This window comes from Meles meles, chromosome 17 (assembly GCF_922984935.1).
Source record: "Meles meles chromosome 17, mMelMel3.1 paternal haplotype, whole genome shotgun sequence".
NCBI classification, from domain to species: domain Eukaryota; kingdom Metazoa; phylum Chordata; class Mammalia; order Carnivora; family Mustelidae; genus Meles; species Meles meles.
Window position 1 is genome coordinate 24,555,911 of NC_060082.1, and position 15,311 is coordinate 24,571,221.

Sequence of the window (15,311 nt, forward strand, 5' to 3'; positions counted from 1 at the left end):
AAGTCCTTAAAGCTCACCTGTATTTTCCATGTTTTCTATCTTTGTATCATCACCTTTGAACTACAATAAAGTTGGTTATTTTATGGGGGTGCCTGGCTGGCTCAACCGGTGGAGTGTGCCCTCAATCTCAGGGTCATGAATTTGAGCCCCACGTTGGCTGTAGAGGTTACTTAAATATGTAAACAAATCATTTTAAAATTAAAATAAAATAAGAATATATTAAAAGTAAGACGGTATATGTGGAGAATTATGAGGACCTCTTTGGTAATTATCTTCAAATCTAATGACATCCTCATGATTTTGCTGCTCAAGGGGGTTTTGGAATCCTTCAACCACAAGAGAAATATGGGGTTTTTTTAAATTTTTTTTTAATATTTTATTTATTTGACAGAGAGAAATCACAACTAGGCAGAGAGGCAGGCAGAGAGAGAGGAGGAAGCAGGCTCCCTGCGGAGCAGAGAGCCCGATGCGGGGCTCGATCCCAGGACCCTGAGATCATGACCTGAGCTGAAGGCAGAGGCTTTAACCCACTGAGCCACCCAGGCACCCCTGAAATATGGTTTTTATGTTCATACATTTCAAACATAATTAGTTGAAATCAGTTGACTGTGAACATTTTTAACTTCTACAAAACCATGAAAACTCTAAGATAAGAATAAAGATATAATGGAGGTAAAAATACCTTAAGGAGATATTACTTCATTTTGCATCAAATCTAGTGGCATTCATAGAATGAGAAACTGGCTGTCTCTAATGGAGTCAATTTATCTAAATCTGAAACACAAGTGATAGCCAGTTTTCTCACTTTGAAAGGAACATTGTTACAATTGGAAGTTATCTTTGCTGTTAATATTGGTATATATATACTATTTCTCCAAAACATTTCACTTAATTCTTGTTAAATCTATTTATGCCTCTTAACCTGTAACCAATATAGCGTATAATTAATCATTTTCATTGTTGGCTACAAAACAGTGATTTTTTAAATGAATTCTATTCTTTTTCTGTACTTACTAATTGTCATTCTTGTGTGAAGATGAGTGTTAATTGATGCTCTTTAATTTCCAATATTTAGAGTAAGAACTTGATGATAGCGACCAGTGATGGCTTTAAAGATTTTGTCTTTTTTTTTTAACATCTATCAGCATGGAATTTTTATTTATTCAGTTTGTCACAAATAATTATAGTCATTATTCTTTGAAGCTCAAATTATCCCATGTGGCTAGTGAGTGCCTCTTGAACCTTGTCCTGATTGCTTTGTTATACCCACTCATCTTTGAGTGTTTCATTTCTTTTTAGCACAACACAATGCTCTAGACTCAGTGTATACCTCCCTGACCAATACCCATAATCATACAGCTTTCCAGCTTCAGACCGTTAGAGCTGCCGGCTTTAAAGAACTGTTCACCCGCAGATGCTCATAAGGGTCTATCAAAATATATTTGTGTTCTATATAAACTATATAGAGTAAGGAAAACAGTCAAGGAATTTAGAAAAGCAATACATTTAGCCCATTTAATAGAACTGAAATAATATTATAACTATACCAGGTAAAGAAATATTTTAAAATGAGAAAACTTGCTGCCTGTACTTAGAAGGGGCATAGGAAATAGTTTAATTCCTTCCATTTCCAAAGGTGGATTTACTGTTATAACTACACTGATAGTTTAAATTTTGCCTCAAACTGTATGTGACATATTTGACATTTACTGTTTCACACTAATACATGGCAGTATGTGTATCTCTGTGTTACTAAGAATATGTTCACATTTTATATTTCTCCCACTTGGTTTCAGCCAACTCAGTCAAAGCAATAAACATTTTTCAATGTTTCCTGTCTGTTCAATAATCTCTTTAGTTCCAGAGACATAATGATATATAATACACAGCCCTTTCCTGAAGGATCATACAGTTTATGTGAAGGGGCCAGGGAATTAGATAGGAAAACCAATAATACAATAACAACACATAGTTTCTTTCTATTTTGGATTGAGGATATAATGTTGCAATTAAAAGGAAGACATTTATCTCAGTATTTTCATCTCTCTCTGGATTTCAGGAGCCAGATCAGGTTAGGGAATATTGGATTTATTTTTGTATACTAATTAATTAATGGAGTGGTATGGTCAAAGTTGGACCTTGAGGCATTAAATTATTTACAAGGGTATATAGCAATATTAGAGCACAAGAAGTGGTAACTAATTGGATGACAGAGGTAATCAAAGACAAAAGACAACAAATATGATGAGTTTGGCCCTACGAGACCAGTTCAGTTAAAAATATTGTTGAAAGGCTATTATGCATTTGCATTACAAAGGTGAACTAGTCACCATCCCTACTGCTATGGACTGAAGGTTTATGTCCCCCAATTTCATATATTGAAACTCTACCCTCTAATGTGACTGTATTTGGGGACAGGTCCTTTATAAAGTGTAATTAGGGTTAGAGGAGATCATGAAGGTTGGTGTCCTCATGATGGGATTAGGGCCCTCCTTCAGAAGAGGCAACAGAGGCCTCGCTCGCTCGCTCTCTCTCTCTTTGTTCACATAGAAGAGGTCATGAGAACACACAGCAGGATGGAGGCAACCTGTAGCAGCCAGGAAGAGAAATCTCTTCAGAAACTGACCACGTTGGCATCCTGACCTGAACGTCTGGTTTCCAGAATACTGAAAACCTAAATGTCTATTGTTGAAGCCACTGTCCATGGTATTTTGTTATGGTGGCATCAGTGCCTAATAATCTGCCCTTGGGAAACAAACCAGTTAACACAGTCTTAGGTGGACAGGACTCACGGTAGGAGACATACACACATGGCACAACTATCACAGCTTATCAGAGGAAAACTCAGCTGAGGTCGTGAATTCAGGGAAAGTACATATTCTGTAGAATATTATGCCTAAGCAAAATCTCAAATGGTGAACAAGGATCAAGCAGGACCAAAAGTTAGGAAGGAATGTTTCATCTTAAGAAATAGCATAAGCACGAACATGAGTATTGGCAGCATATCCACACTGGTTGGTACCTGTGATGGGCAGGAGTCTAAGACAACCTCTCTAAGATTTTCACTTCATTCTCTTAGTTCCAGAAAGAAATGTAAACATGATGAGATATCAGTGCTATGATTAGGTGATTAGTCAATTGACTTTGAGTTCATCCGGGCATATCTGACTAGCCAGAGAAGCCCTTAGCAGGATCAGGTCCTTCCTGAAGAGAGACTGAAGTGTGAGAGGACCTGTGGAGGAATTCCCAGAGGAGGGAACTGAGAAGAGCCTGAAAGAGCTCAGAGCCATCCCTGGCCAAGAGCCAGCAAGAGAATGGAGGCCTCAGTCCTACCATTGCAAGAAACTGAATACTGTCAGAAACCCGGTGAGCTTGAGAGAGGACACCGACCTGCAGAAGAAACACACAGGCCAACCAACACCTCAATTTCAATCTTGTGACAAGTTGACCAGAGGACCTAGATTCCTGACCCACAGACAGTCAGACTCTGCTGTTTTATGCAACTAACTTGGGTAACTGGTTAGGTAGCAGTAGAAGCTACTACATTCATAGAGATCATAAAACATGAAACTAAAAGAAACTAGATATAGGAGAGGTAGATAGGATTTCGTGAATCTTCTGAAGCTTTTAAAGGAAACATGGGCTTCATTTTGTGGATCATGGAGATATTTCTGCTTGGTTACAAGTGAGGGTACGGGGGTCAGATTTCAATTGTGCAAGGTTGTTCTGGCTGCAGTTTAGAGGATAGATATGTGGGAGTTACCACGCCCATGTAGGAGGCTGCTGCTCTGGCCTGGCAGATACCTGAAGAGAGCTTGAGGACAGCCGAAGTTGTCAGAGTGAAGTGAATGCACTAAACAAAATTAACATGTGAGGTGACCGGCAGGGGCATTTTACAGGTGTCGAAGACAAACAAAAATTGTCTAGAATGATTCTGAGATTTCAACTGTGTATGTCCCAATGAATGGTGAGCTACAACCTTTAATGGAAACACATTTGGTGTAGATATGACTTGCTGAATGGGACAAAATGATGAATTAAATTATAAAATACTGTATTTGGAGTGTCTACAGAAGAAAATAAAGATTTATGAAGAATAAATGATGTCCCAAATCTGTAGTTCCTTTTTGCTTGAAATGTAATTCATTACCTTCTTCTCAGAAGAAATTAGCATTTCTGACAAAGTGTTCAAGCAATTTCAAGGTAAATTTTAATAGTATTCAGGCAGATTCTGGGAAATGAAGCTCCTTCCCACTCAGTTGTCAGTCAAAGAGCCTAATGATCCAAGTTTTGTTTTGTTTTGTTTTTCCTGTTTTAATTTTGCATGGATATTCTGTGACTTGCCCCGGCCTCCCTTTTAGATGTCTCTCACAAGCATGAATCTTAGCTTGCTTGTTTCAGCAGTCAGGAATCTTTATATCATGGTTAAAATAATACTTGCATATCTGGTCCTATCCAAATATTTTGGAAATTTTATTTGAGACAATGATCTGTCTGGGAAGACGTTAGTATAATCAGTCTGCATTCTGTGGAAAAGATTAGAGAGTGAGATAGAGCTAGTGGAGCCCCGGAAGGAGAGAGAAATGGGACAACCAAAAATCTGAGAACCAGAAAAACACAAGAGCCTTGCTGTGTGAAAACACAGATCAAATGTAACCATTATATTTTGTAACAGTTATAATTGTAAATGACAACATATATTAAATATAGCATATTTGAGGGTACCTGTGTGGCTCAGTCAGTTGAGCATCTGCCTTCAGCTCTGGTCATGATACCAGGGTCCTGGGATCGAAACCCTCATTGGGCGCTCTCGCTCACTCTTTCTCTCAAATAAATAAATACCATCTATAAATATATATATATATATATATATAACTGCATATATAGATATAGATATAATTTATACAAAATGCTTGAAAAACTGCCTTTGCAAATATCCTTTATAGAAAACATTAAAAGCAAGGGGGCGCCTGTGTGGCTCAGTGGGTTAAAGCCCTCTGCCTTCCGCTCAGGTCATGATCCCAGGGTCCTGGGATAGAGCCCCACATCACGCTCTCTGCTCTGCAGGGAGCCTGCTTCCTCCTCTCTCTCTGCCTGCCTCTCTGCCTAGTTGTGATTTCTCTCTGTCAAATAAATAAAATATAAAAAGAAAGAAAGAAAGAAAACATTAAAAGCTAGAATTGGGTTCCCAATCCAGACAAATCAAAAAAAAAAAAAAAAGAATTGAAAGAAGGAAGGAATGATAGAGTTATGAGACTGTCTAGAAAATGAATTTGCTGGTGAATAGAATCGCCCAGAAAGACTGGCTGAAGGTGCTATGAGCTGATAACCCTCGAATCTGACCTGGAATCAGTTTGGCCACAAGTACTTCCACTTCAGTTAAAATCAAATGTGACATGGGAGAATGGGCTGTTTACTTTGCCACAACCAAAGCTGCCCTCTGAGACATTAAATCACCAGGAGATCCGAATCACAAATCAGTCATTTCTCAGATGGCGGGTTATCAGCTTCGATGAATATTGATTTATGAAGAAAGTCTCAAACACGCCAGACTCCTGCCTGACTCCTGAGAACAAAGTAGCTCCATAGCAGAGCCTGAGGCTGCCTGTCCCATAAAATCAGACACGACCACTCATGAATGACCTGTCTGTAATTCTCTGTAAAAGGCTTTGTGCTCATCCTTCCACCTATTCGTTTACATGTCCACTCATGGAGGCATTACATGCTTGTCTTCTCTGCCTGGACTTTGCTCGGTGCTGAGGATACATGGTGAACTAACCGGACAGAATCCCTGCCCTCATGAAGCTTATGTTTTATCTGGGGATATGGATATTAAACAAATTCTATAAAATTAATATTTCTAGCAAAAGTATTATACATGCCACAAAGAGGGCTATGAAAGAGAGTGAAATGGGGAGAATTTCAAAACTTGAGAGGTGAAGGAAAGTTTCTTTGGAGAAATTTGGGTCGACCTATGAAGAAGAGAAGAAAAATAACTAGGAAAAAGAGGGATAAACTGCTATCCAACGAAAGAAGCATGAAGATTCACAGCCAGTGTATCTTGCAAACCTACACACTAACATATCTTGTTAGAGAATCAGTGGGTATAATGAGAAAAGACAAGATAAAATAATTGGACACTTTTGTTACTTGGCATTTTGTCCCAAGTCAGCATTCTCATTTACAGAAATATTTGTATTATTGATAAATAAGAAATATACATTTTTAAGAGTTTATTTTTAAGTAACCTCTACAACCCTAATTACTGGTTTAAAAGACATTGAACAAAATAGAAATTGATGAGGAATTCTCTAACGTAACTTATAAATGCTTATACCCATGATCCTTATTATTTGCCAATTCTGTATCTGCAGTTTCACCTACTGGCTAAAATCTATTTGTAACCCTAAAATTAATACCTGGGCTTTTTCACCATCATTCCAGGGCACATACACACACAGAACAGTGAAAAATCAGAGTCGTCCTTATGTGCACATCCCCTACTGGGGTCCAACAAGGTGCTGCTCCGCCTTGTCCTTTTCAGCAATTCCACAGGGACTACCACGGGATGGAGACAGCAGGGGGCAGCACTGTGTAGTACAAAACACGGGCTGTATGGCCAGTTAGGTAGGGTTTGAATGTCAACTCTGGTACTGTTATTGGGATGGTCACTTAAGACTCCTAAACCTACTTTTTTTCTCTTGTAAAACAAATCAAGTGTAATCTACCAAGATGAACTGCTTTAGGAATTAAGATTATATGTGAGGTATATATCTACACACACACACACAAAATACATGTACACATGATAGCCCTAGGAGCAATGGTTCAGTATTTGTTAATATAGATTTTTGTGGTGATTTTCTAGACATTATTAGCAGGAAAAATGAGAATCGAGTGTCTGTGTCTGTGTTATGGATGTGTATTGTATACACATATGTAAAATACATATAGAAATATGAAATACATATGTATGTATATATGTACACTAGATATATATTATATATCGTGTGTATCATATATATGTGAAAAGTAAGCATCATGGGCTAATACTGAAAGCTTTATTGCTAAGTCAAGAAGATGAAAATACTATAATCAGCTCTACTGTCTAACACAGCATTAGATGTTCTCATGATGTAACTGGTCAAAAGAGAGAAATTAGAAGTATAAATGCCAGAAGAAGAACACTAAAAATATCAGTATTTGTAGATATGATTTAAACCCAGCAATACCATTAGACTTCAGTGAAAAGATTCTACAGACAACAAAGTAATTCAGTTAGTGGTGTGGTGTGAAATTAAAATACAGAAATCAATAGCCTTCATCAATTCACACAATGACCAATTGAAGATATGAGGTAAAAGAAGACCTTACGTATATTTTCAACAAAAATAAAAGCTTAGAAAAATCACAAAAGTTGAAAAAAATCTACCTGAGAAAATATTTTCAACAAACATAAAATGAAATACATGGAAATATATACCATAGAAAGACAGTTTCATAAAGGTGTCATAGACAGGCTATATGGGAAAAGCAAATAGGCATAAATACCCAAGAAAACTTTGGAAAGAAGAGTGACAATGATGAAAAGAGTGATTAGATTAGGCCTATTAAAAAACAAAACTCAATTTAAAATGTAGTGACTTCTGGATACACTGACCAACAAAATAAAGTTTCAGAAATAAACCCACATCTGTATAGAAATTTACTATATCCTATGGTGATCTCTGGGTTCTGAGATTGAGTCCAGCGTCAGGCTCCATGCTTAGCATGGGATCTGCTTGAAATTCTCTCTCTCCCTCTCCCTCTGCCCTGCCTGTTCATGCTCCCCCCCCCTCTCTAAAATAAGTACATCTTTAAAAGAAGAAGAAGAAGAAATGTACTATATCCTAGAGGTAGCATTTCAAATAGATCAGGATGTCTTGGAATTTTAAAATCAATGGTGTTGTCCCAAAGAACAAACAATCCAATCAAGAAATGGGCAGAAGACATGAACAAACATTTCTGCAAAGAAGACATCCAGATGGCCAACAGACACATGAAAAAGTGCTCCACGTCACTCGGCATCAGGGAAATACAAATCAAAACCACAATGAGATAACACCTCACACCAGTCAGAATGGCTAAAATTAACAAGTCAGGAAATGACAGATGCTGGCAAGGATGTGGAGAAAGGGGAGGGGAACCCTCCTACACTGTTGGTGGGAATGCAAGCTGGTGCAACCACTCTGGAAAACAGCATGGAGGTTCCTCAAAATGTTGAAAATAGAACTACCCTATGACCCAGCAATTGCACTACTGGGTATTTACCCTAAAGATACAAACGTAGTGATCCGAAGGGGCACGTGTACCCGAATGTTTATAGCAGCAATGTCTACAATAGCCAAACTATGGAAAGAACCTAGATGTCCATCAACAGATGAATGGATAAAGAAGATGTGGTATATATACACAATGGAATACTATGCAGCCACCCAAAGAAATGAAATCTTGCCATTTGCGACGACGTGGATGGAACTAGAGGGTATCATGCTTAGTGAAATAAGTCAATCAGAGAAAGACAACTATCATATGATCTCCCTGATATGAGGACATGGAGATGCAACATGGGGGGTTAGGGGAATAGGAGAAGAATAAATGAAACAAGATGGGATTGGGAGGGAGACAAACCATAAATGACTCTTAATCTCACAAAACAAACTGGGGGTTGCTGGGGGGAGGTGGGGTTGGGAGAGGGGGAGGGGGCTATGGGCATTGGGGAGGGTATGTGCTATCGTGAGTGCTGTGGAGTGTGTAAACCTGGCGATTCACAGACCTGTACCCCTGGGGATAAAAATACATTATATGTTTATAAAAAAAAAAAATTGGAAGGGGAGGCGAACCATAAGAGACTATGGACTCTGAAAAACAACCTGAGGGTTTTGAAGGGTCAGGGGTGGGAGGTTGGGGGAACAGGTGGTGGGTAATAGGGAGGGCACGTTTTGCATGGAGCACTGGGTGTTGTGCAAAAACAATGAATACTGTTACGCTGAAAAAATAAATAAATTTTTTAAAAAAGTTAAAAAAAATCAATGGTGTTGTGACAAACTGGGTAGTTATTTGAAAAATAATGGGGTTCAAATGATACTTTATTACACACTAAAATAAATTCAAATCAGTTAAAGATATATATATTCACACTTCTCCAACAAAGGTGTAGAAGAAAAGGTTGTTTCAACTTTACTCAATAAAATATTTATTTTTAGTTGATATAAGTAAGAATGTGTGCTTAACCACCTCCCTACCCAATCATGGTAACCAAAGGCAAAAGGCACAAGAAAAAGGCTAACGTACTTAATTTATAAAAATCTCTATATATCAATAGGGAAAAGTTCAGTAGAAAATGTGCAAAACATATGAATAGGCAATTATGTATATTGAGCAAGAAGTCATCACTTATATAGCTGGATTTTGAAGAAAAAGACCTTTTTACTAACCTATTTTTATTTATATATATATGAAAAATTCCCTTTAAACATCCTCTCAACTTTCATTTCCACAATGATCACAGAATGATCTCAAAAAGGACCACTGAAATATTTGATATCTGAAAATATTGCCATTTTGAGGACATAGAAGTAAATAAAAATGTTGGTGATTTTTTTTCATTTTATATAATGAGAATTTTTAATTCTCATTCATGGCCTTCTTAGTTTCAAGTAAAATGTGCTCCTCATCATTATAACAAAAACAAGAGTTTCTTCAGGCAAAATGTCTTTTATAGATTTTTCTGATGACAAAAATATCTATGTAATTTAACCAATACCACACCCTTCTGATGACTGTGGGCATCTTTAAATATTAGGGATGTCAAAACTTTCCAAGTCACAGAGTGTAACCACAGAATTTCTTGTTCCCGTTCATAACAATCCAAATACTAAAAAAAAAAAAAAATCATATCCTCATTGTGTATGAAGGAACAGAGGATTACAGATCTTATCCCTGCAGTGTTTAATATGTGTGCTATTTTATGAACATGACTTTTCATATACTAGCAGCTCCCTGAGAAACAAGACCTACACTGGCTCAGTAACTGCTTACCTTTGGGTGTTTGCAGCTTTTTCATTCAGTAATTGCTTTGATTAAGTGAATGTAGAAATAGCATCAAATATAGAATGTTCAGAATACTCAAGGAAAGGCACCTTTAATAAATTCCATATTAAATCTGCGAATATTACTCAGAGTTTAAAGCAGGCATAACAAAATTAGAGCTGTGTAATGAAATCATGGTATCATATTATCATCATCTATAAATAGGTCATCTATTTATAACCTATTTTCATAAATATCTCTCTGTGATTTGGTAAGCATTTCAGATGTGCTAAAAAATTGTGTTATAAATTTTATTTCCTTATTCTCATAGCAATAGGTACTTAAAATATCATATCCCTATAATATCTATGAAGAAACAGATGATTATAAATATTCCTTAATCTGTTTTGAGGTAGACTACTAATAAGAAGCATGACTTCATAGCATAATTTCTTAAACATTAGACCATATTGTCTGCCCCAAAATACTGTCATGAATATTCATGTATAACAAATGTATTTTGTTGAACTTCTGACATAAACAAATGCATCTAACTTGCCTCAATGCTAGTTGATTTAAGTATGTTACATTAGAAAAATACATTTCTCTCTCTAAATGTTAATGTTCGTTTCCTTTTCTATTTTCTCTTTCTTATCCCTGAAAAGGGAAGAAAAGCAGACACCAACATGCAGGCAGGATTTAGGGCAGTGCTGCCCACAGAATTTTCTGTAATTATAGATTTGTTCTGTCTCCATTCTCTGAGATGATAGCTACTAGTCACATGGGGAGAATGGATGAAAATGGTCAAAAGCCATAAACCTCCAGTTATAAGATGAATAAGTTCTGGGGATATAATGGAATACTAAAGTATGATATACTTGAAAGTTGCTAAGAGAATAGATCTTAAATATTCTCATCTCACGCACACACACACACACAAAGAAAGAAAAAGGAAAAAGTCTAGGTGACATAGTGCATGTGTTAACTAACATTATTGTGGTAATGACAAAATATATATGTACATCAAATCATGGAGCTGCAAACCTTAAACATATACAATATTTATCACTCATATCTCAGTAAAGCTGGAAAAAGGTGTTAAGTTTTTGTTATAAATGAAAACATGATTAATACAAGAAAGAACTAGATTTTCATTTAATTTTAAGTACTTATAATTCTCAGTAGCTACATGTGACTAATATATGTTGTATGGGACAGTGCACATCCAATGTCTTTGCCACACCACCACCCTGTCATGATGTAGGTCCCATCATCCAATATCCACACTTATCCCCAATCGCCCCACTTTTTTTCATCTGTTCCACCATAGCAATAAACACTGCAATTTCTTTCTAATTAGTATACCTGCTTCTACTTGCAGCAGTCCATTCTCCAGGCAGCAATAAAAGTAAGCATTTAAAAAACTCAAATTAGCATAATACTCAATGGTGAAAGATTGAAAGCCTTTCCCTAAGTTTGGGAACAAGACAAGGACTCCTGCACTCACCACCCTATTTCACATCGTACTGGAAGTTCTAACCAGAGCTCTTAGGCTTGATAATGAAATAAATGGCTTTCAAACTGGAAAGGAAGAAGTAAAACTATCTCTATTTATAGGTGAAATGATCTTATGTAGAAAAAAAGCATAATGAATACACAGACGCACGAACTGTTAAAGCTAATAAAGAAATTCAGCAAATTACAAGACTCAAAATCAATACATAAAAATCAGTTGTATTTCTATACACTGACAATGAATAACTCAAAAATAATATTAAGAAAATTCCATTTACAATAAAATCAAAAAGGTTAAAATACTTAGAAATTAATTTAACTGAGGTGGCATAGGACTCGTACACTGTAAAGTATTAATCATTACTGAAAGAAATTAAAGAAGACCTATATAAATGGAAAGACACCTCGTGTTTCTGGATTAGAATATTTAATATTGTTAAAATGACAACACCACCCACTACAATACAGAGATTCAATATATACCTACCAACTTCCCAACAGCATACTTTCAGAAATGTAAAAACCAATCTTAAAACTCATATGCAATCTCCAGAGAACTGAACAGTCAAAACAATCTCAAAAAAAGGATAACGAAATTGAAAGTCTCTCGCTTCCTAATCTAAAAATGTATTGTAAAGCTATAATAATTAAAAGAGTATGGTATTGGCATGGGATAGTCAGGTAGACCAGTGGAATAAAGAGAGCCTAGAAATAAACTCTCACAACTATGGCCAACTGATCTTCCACAAAGGTTCCAGGGCCATTCAATGGAGAAAGAACATTATTTTCAACAAATAATCCTGGGAAAATTGTATATCCACATGCAAAGGAATGAGATTGGATCCTTACTTTATACCATATACATAAATTAACTCAAAATGTATCAGAGGTCTAAATTTTAGAACACTCTAAAGTCTTAGAAGAAAACTTTGGGGCAAATCTGGATGACCTCTGATTTGGCAATAGTGTCTTAAATATGCCTCCAAAGTATAGGAAAAGCAACAACAATAAATAGGTATTTGGACTTCGTTAAATAATATTAAAAACATTTGTTTATCACAGCACACACGCGAGAGAGTGAAAAAACAAACCACAAAATGGGAAAATGTTATTTACAGAGTGTATTACTGAATAGGTTTTAATGTTCAAAAAATTAAAATTCCTACACTCAACAACAACAATACAAACGATTTGAAAAATGAGCCAAGGACACGAATAGACATTTCTACAAAGATGAGGCACAAATGGCCAATAAGCACATGACAGATGCCCAACAGTATTGCTCGTTTAGGAAATGCAAATCAAAACCACAATTCAATACTACTTCATGCTTGCTAGAATGGTTAGAATTTTTTATTTTTAATTATTAATTTAATTCAATTAGCCAATGTATATCAAAAAGGAATGTAAATCCTTTTACATTTAGTAAATCAAAAAAGATTTAGTAAATCAAAAACTAATGATGACTAGAATGGTTAGAATTTTTGAAAAGAAAAGAAGGAGAGTGAAAAAAAGAAACAGCTGTTGGTAAATATGGAAAAATTGGAACTCTTTTTTTGAATTTTATTTATTTGAGGGGAAGTGGGAAGGAGCAGAGGGAGAGAGACAAGCAGACTCATCCCTAAGTGCACCCCATGCTGGGCTGAATCCCAGGACCCCAACATCATGATCTGAACCAAAATCAAGGGTGGGGCAGTCAGCTGAGTCCCCCAGGTGCCTCAGAAAAATTGGAACTCCTGGACATTGCTTGTGGATATGTAAAATGACACAGGTGCTGTGGAAAGAAGTTTGAAGTTCCTCAAAACTGTACACATAGAATTACCAAATGACTCACCATTTCAACTCCCAGGTCCATACCTAAAAGAACCAAAAGCAGTGACTCAAGCAGATGATTATATGTCAGTGTTTATTGTAACATCATTCACACCAGTCAGATGGCAGCAACAACCCAAGTGTCCGTTAATAGATGAATAGATAAACAAAATACATATACATACAGTGAATATTATCCAGTCACAAAAAGGAATGAAGTTCTGATACATGCTACAACATGATGAATTTAAAAACACTATGTTAAGTGAAATAAGCCAGACACAAAAATTTAAAAAGTCTGTGATTCATATAAAAATATTTATATGAAATGTCTTTAAAAAAAAAAACAAATTAATAGAGACAGGAAGTGTATTAGAGGTTGCCAGCTTCTGGGAGGAGGGTGGAATTAGGACTTATTACTTAATGGGTACAGAGTTTTTGTTTGGGCTGATAAAAATTTTCAAAACCTAGGGTCGGGGGTGGAAGGTTGGGGGAACAGGTGGTGGGTAATAGGGAGGGCACATATTGCATGGAGCACTGGGTGTTGTGCAAAAACAATGAATACTGTTATGCTGAAAAAAATAAATAAATTTAAATACTGAAAAAAATAATAAAAATAAAAAATTTTTTTCAAAACCTATAGTAGTAGTAATGCTTACACAGCATTATGAATTTAATTAATGCCACTGAAGTTTATACTTAAACATTATCAAAATGACAGTTTTTGTTATGCACATATATTTTTACCATAATTATAAAAATAGTAAACTGACAACAAAACCTCAAAGTGCATTTTTAAAAATCATATCATCTGTCATCAAAAACGTTCCCCAAGGGCGCCTGGGTGGCTCATTTTGTTTGAACGACTGCCTTCAGCTCAGGTCATGATCCCAGAGTCCCATGATTGAGACCCATGTCAGGCTCCCAGCTCCATGGGGAGTCTGCTTCTCCCTCTGACCTTCTCCTCTCTCATGCTCTCTCTCACAGTTTCTTTCTCAAATAAATAAAATCTTTAAAAAAAAAAAAAAAGAGCACATAGCTGCTCATCATTTAAAATATAAAATCTAAATTTCCTTATCTAAGCTTTCAAGCCCTTGTGTGATTTGGCCCCTGTCTACTTATCCAACCTCATGCCATTAACTGCTCCTATATTCATGTTTTGAATGTGTTAAGCTGATTTCCACTTCAAGATTTTTACCAGGTTTTTTGACTGTCTACAAAGCTAGTGCATATTTATGCAATGTACTGATGTGGGCTTTCTCTATAAATTTCATTTTACTGCAGTTGAGAAGGTAATTGCATAGTGTTGTATTTAAATCCCTGGATTCTGGAGCCAGATTACTAAAATTTAAATTCAAGCCTCACCACATACTACCTGCATGATTTTGTAAGTTACTATGTCTCAATTTTTCCTCACACGTAGAGTCAGGATAAAAATAAAACCTACCTTATGAGACCATTAGGGGTATAACATAACATATGTTATGGGTATAAAACTAATTACTGTAATGTAAGTCCTCAGATTGGTAACATGGTAACATGGTACATGTTACAAGTGTGATCCATTTATTATTCTTATCGCCCAAGAGTTATCTTCCCTTCTTCCTCCTTCTTCCTGCTCCTTCCTTACCAAAAGAAGAGTTGATGTACTTAGCAGGTGGCATCTTCTCAATGGAAGAAGGCCTTATACCCGGTTTTAAAGGATGGATCTCAATTGAGCTAAATCCAACATATAAATTCCCTTCCTGCTTGATAGATTTTTAGTCTAGAAGTAAATATGTGATCCCGTTCCGGTCAAGGAGTCTTAATAAAAATCTCCTGATATCGTCCCAGGAAAGACTAGCATTGCTAATAGGAAAAAAAGGGGGGGGGGGGTACAGGGAAAAAGGCCCTTTTTACATTGCTCTGTCCTT

At 36.3% G+C, this 15,311-nt stretch overlaps 1 protein-coding gene across 1 annotated transcript in view; it reads left to right on the plus strand.

Annotated features, from left to right (window-relative positions):
• Window positions 1–15,311, plus strand: part of EIF2D (eukaryotic translation initiation factor 2D) — a 407,204-nt gene that overhangs the window by 213,429 nt on the left and 178,464 nt on the right. The window lies entirely within an intron of this gene.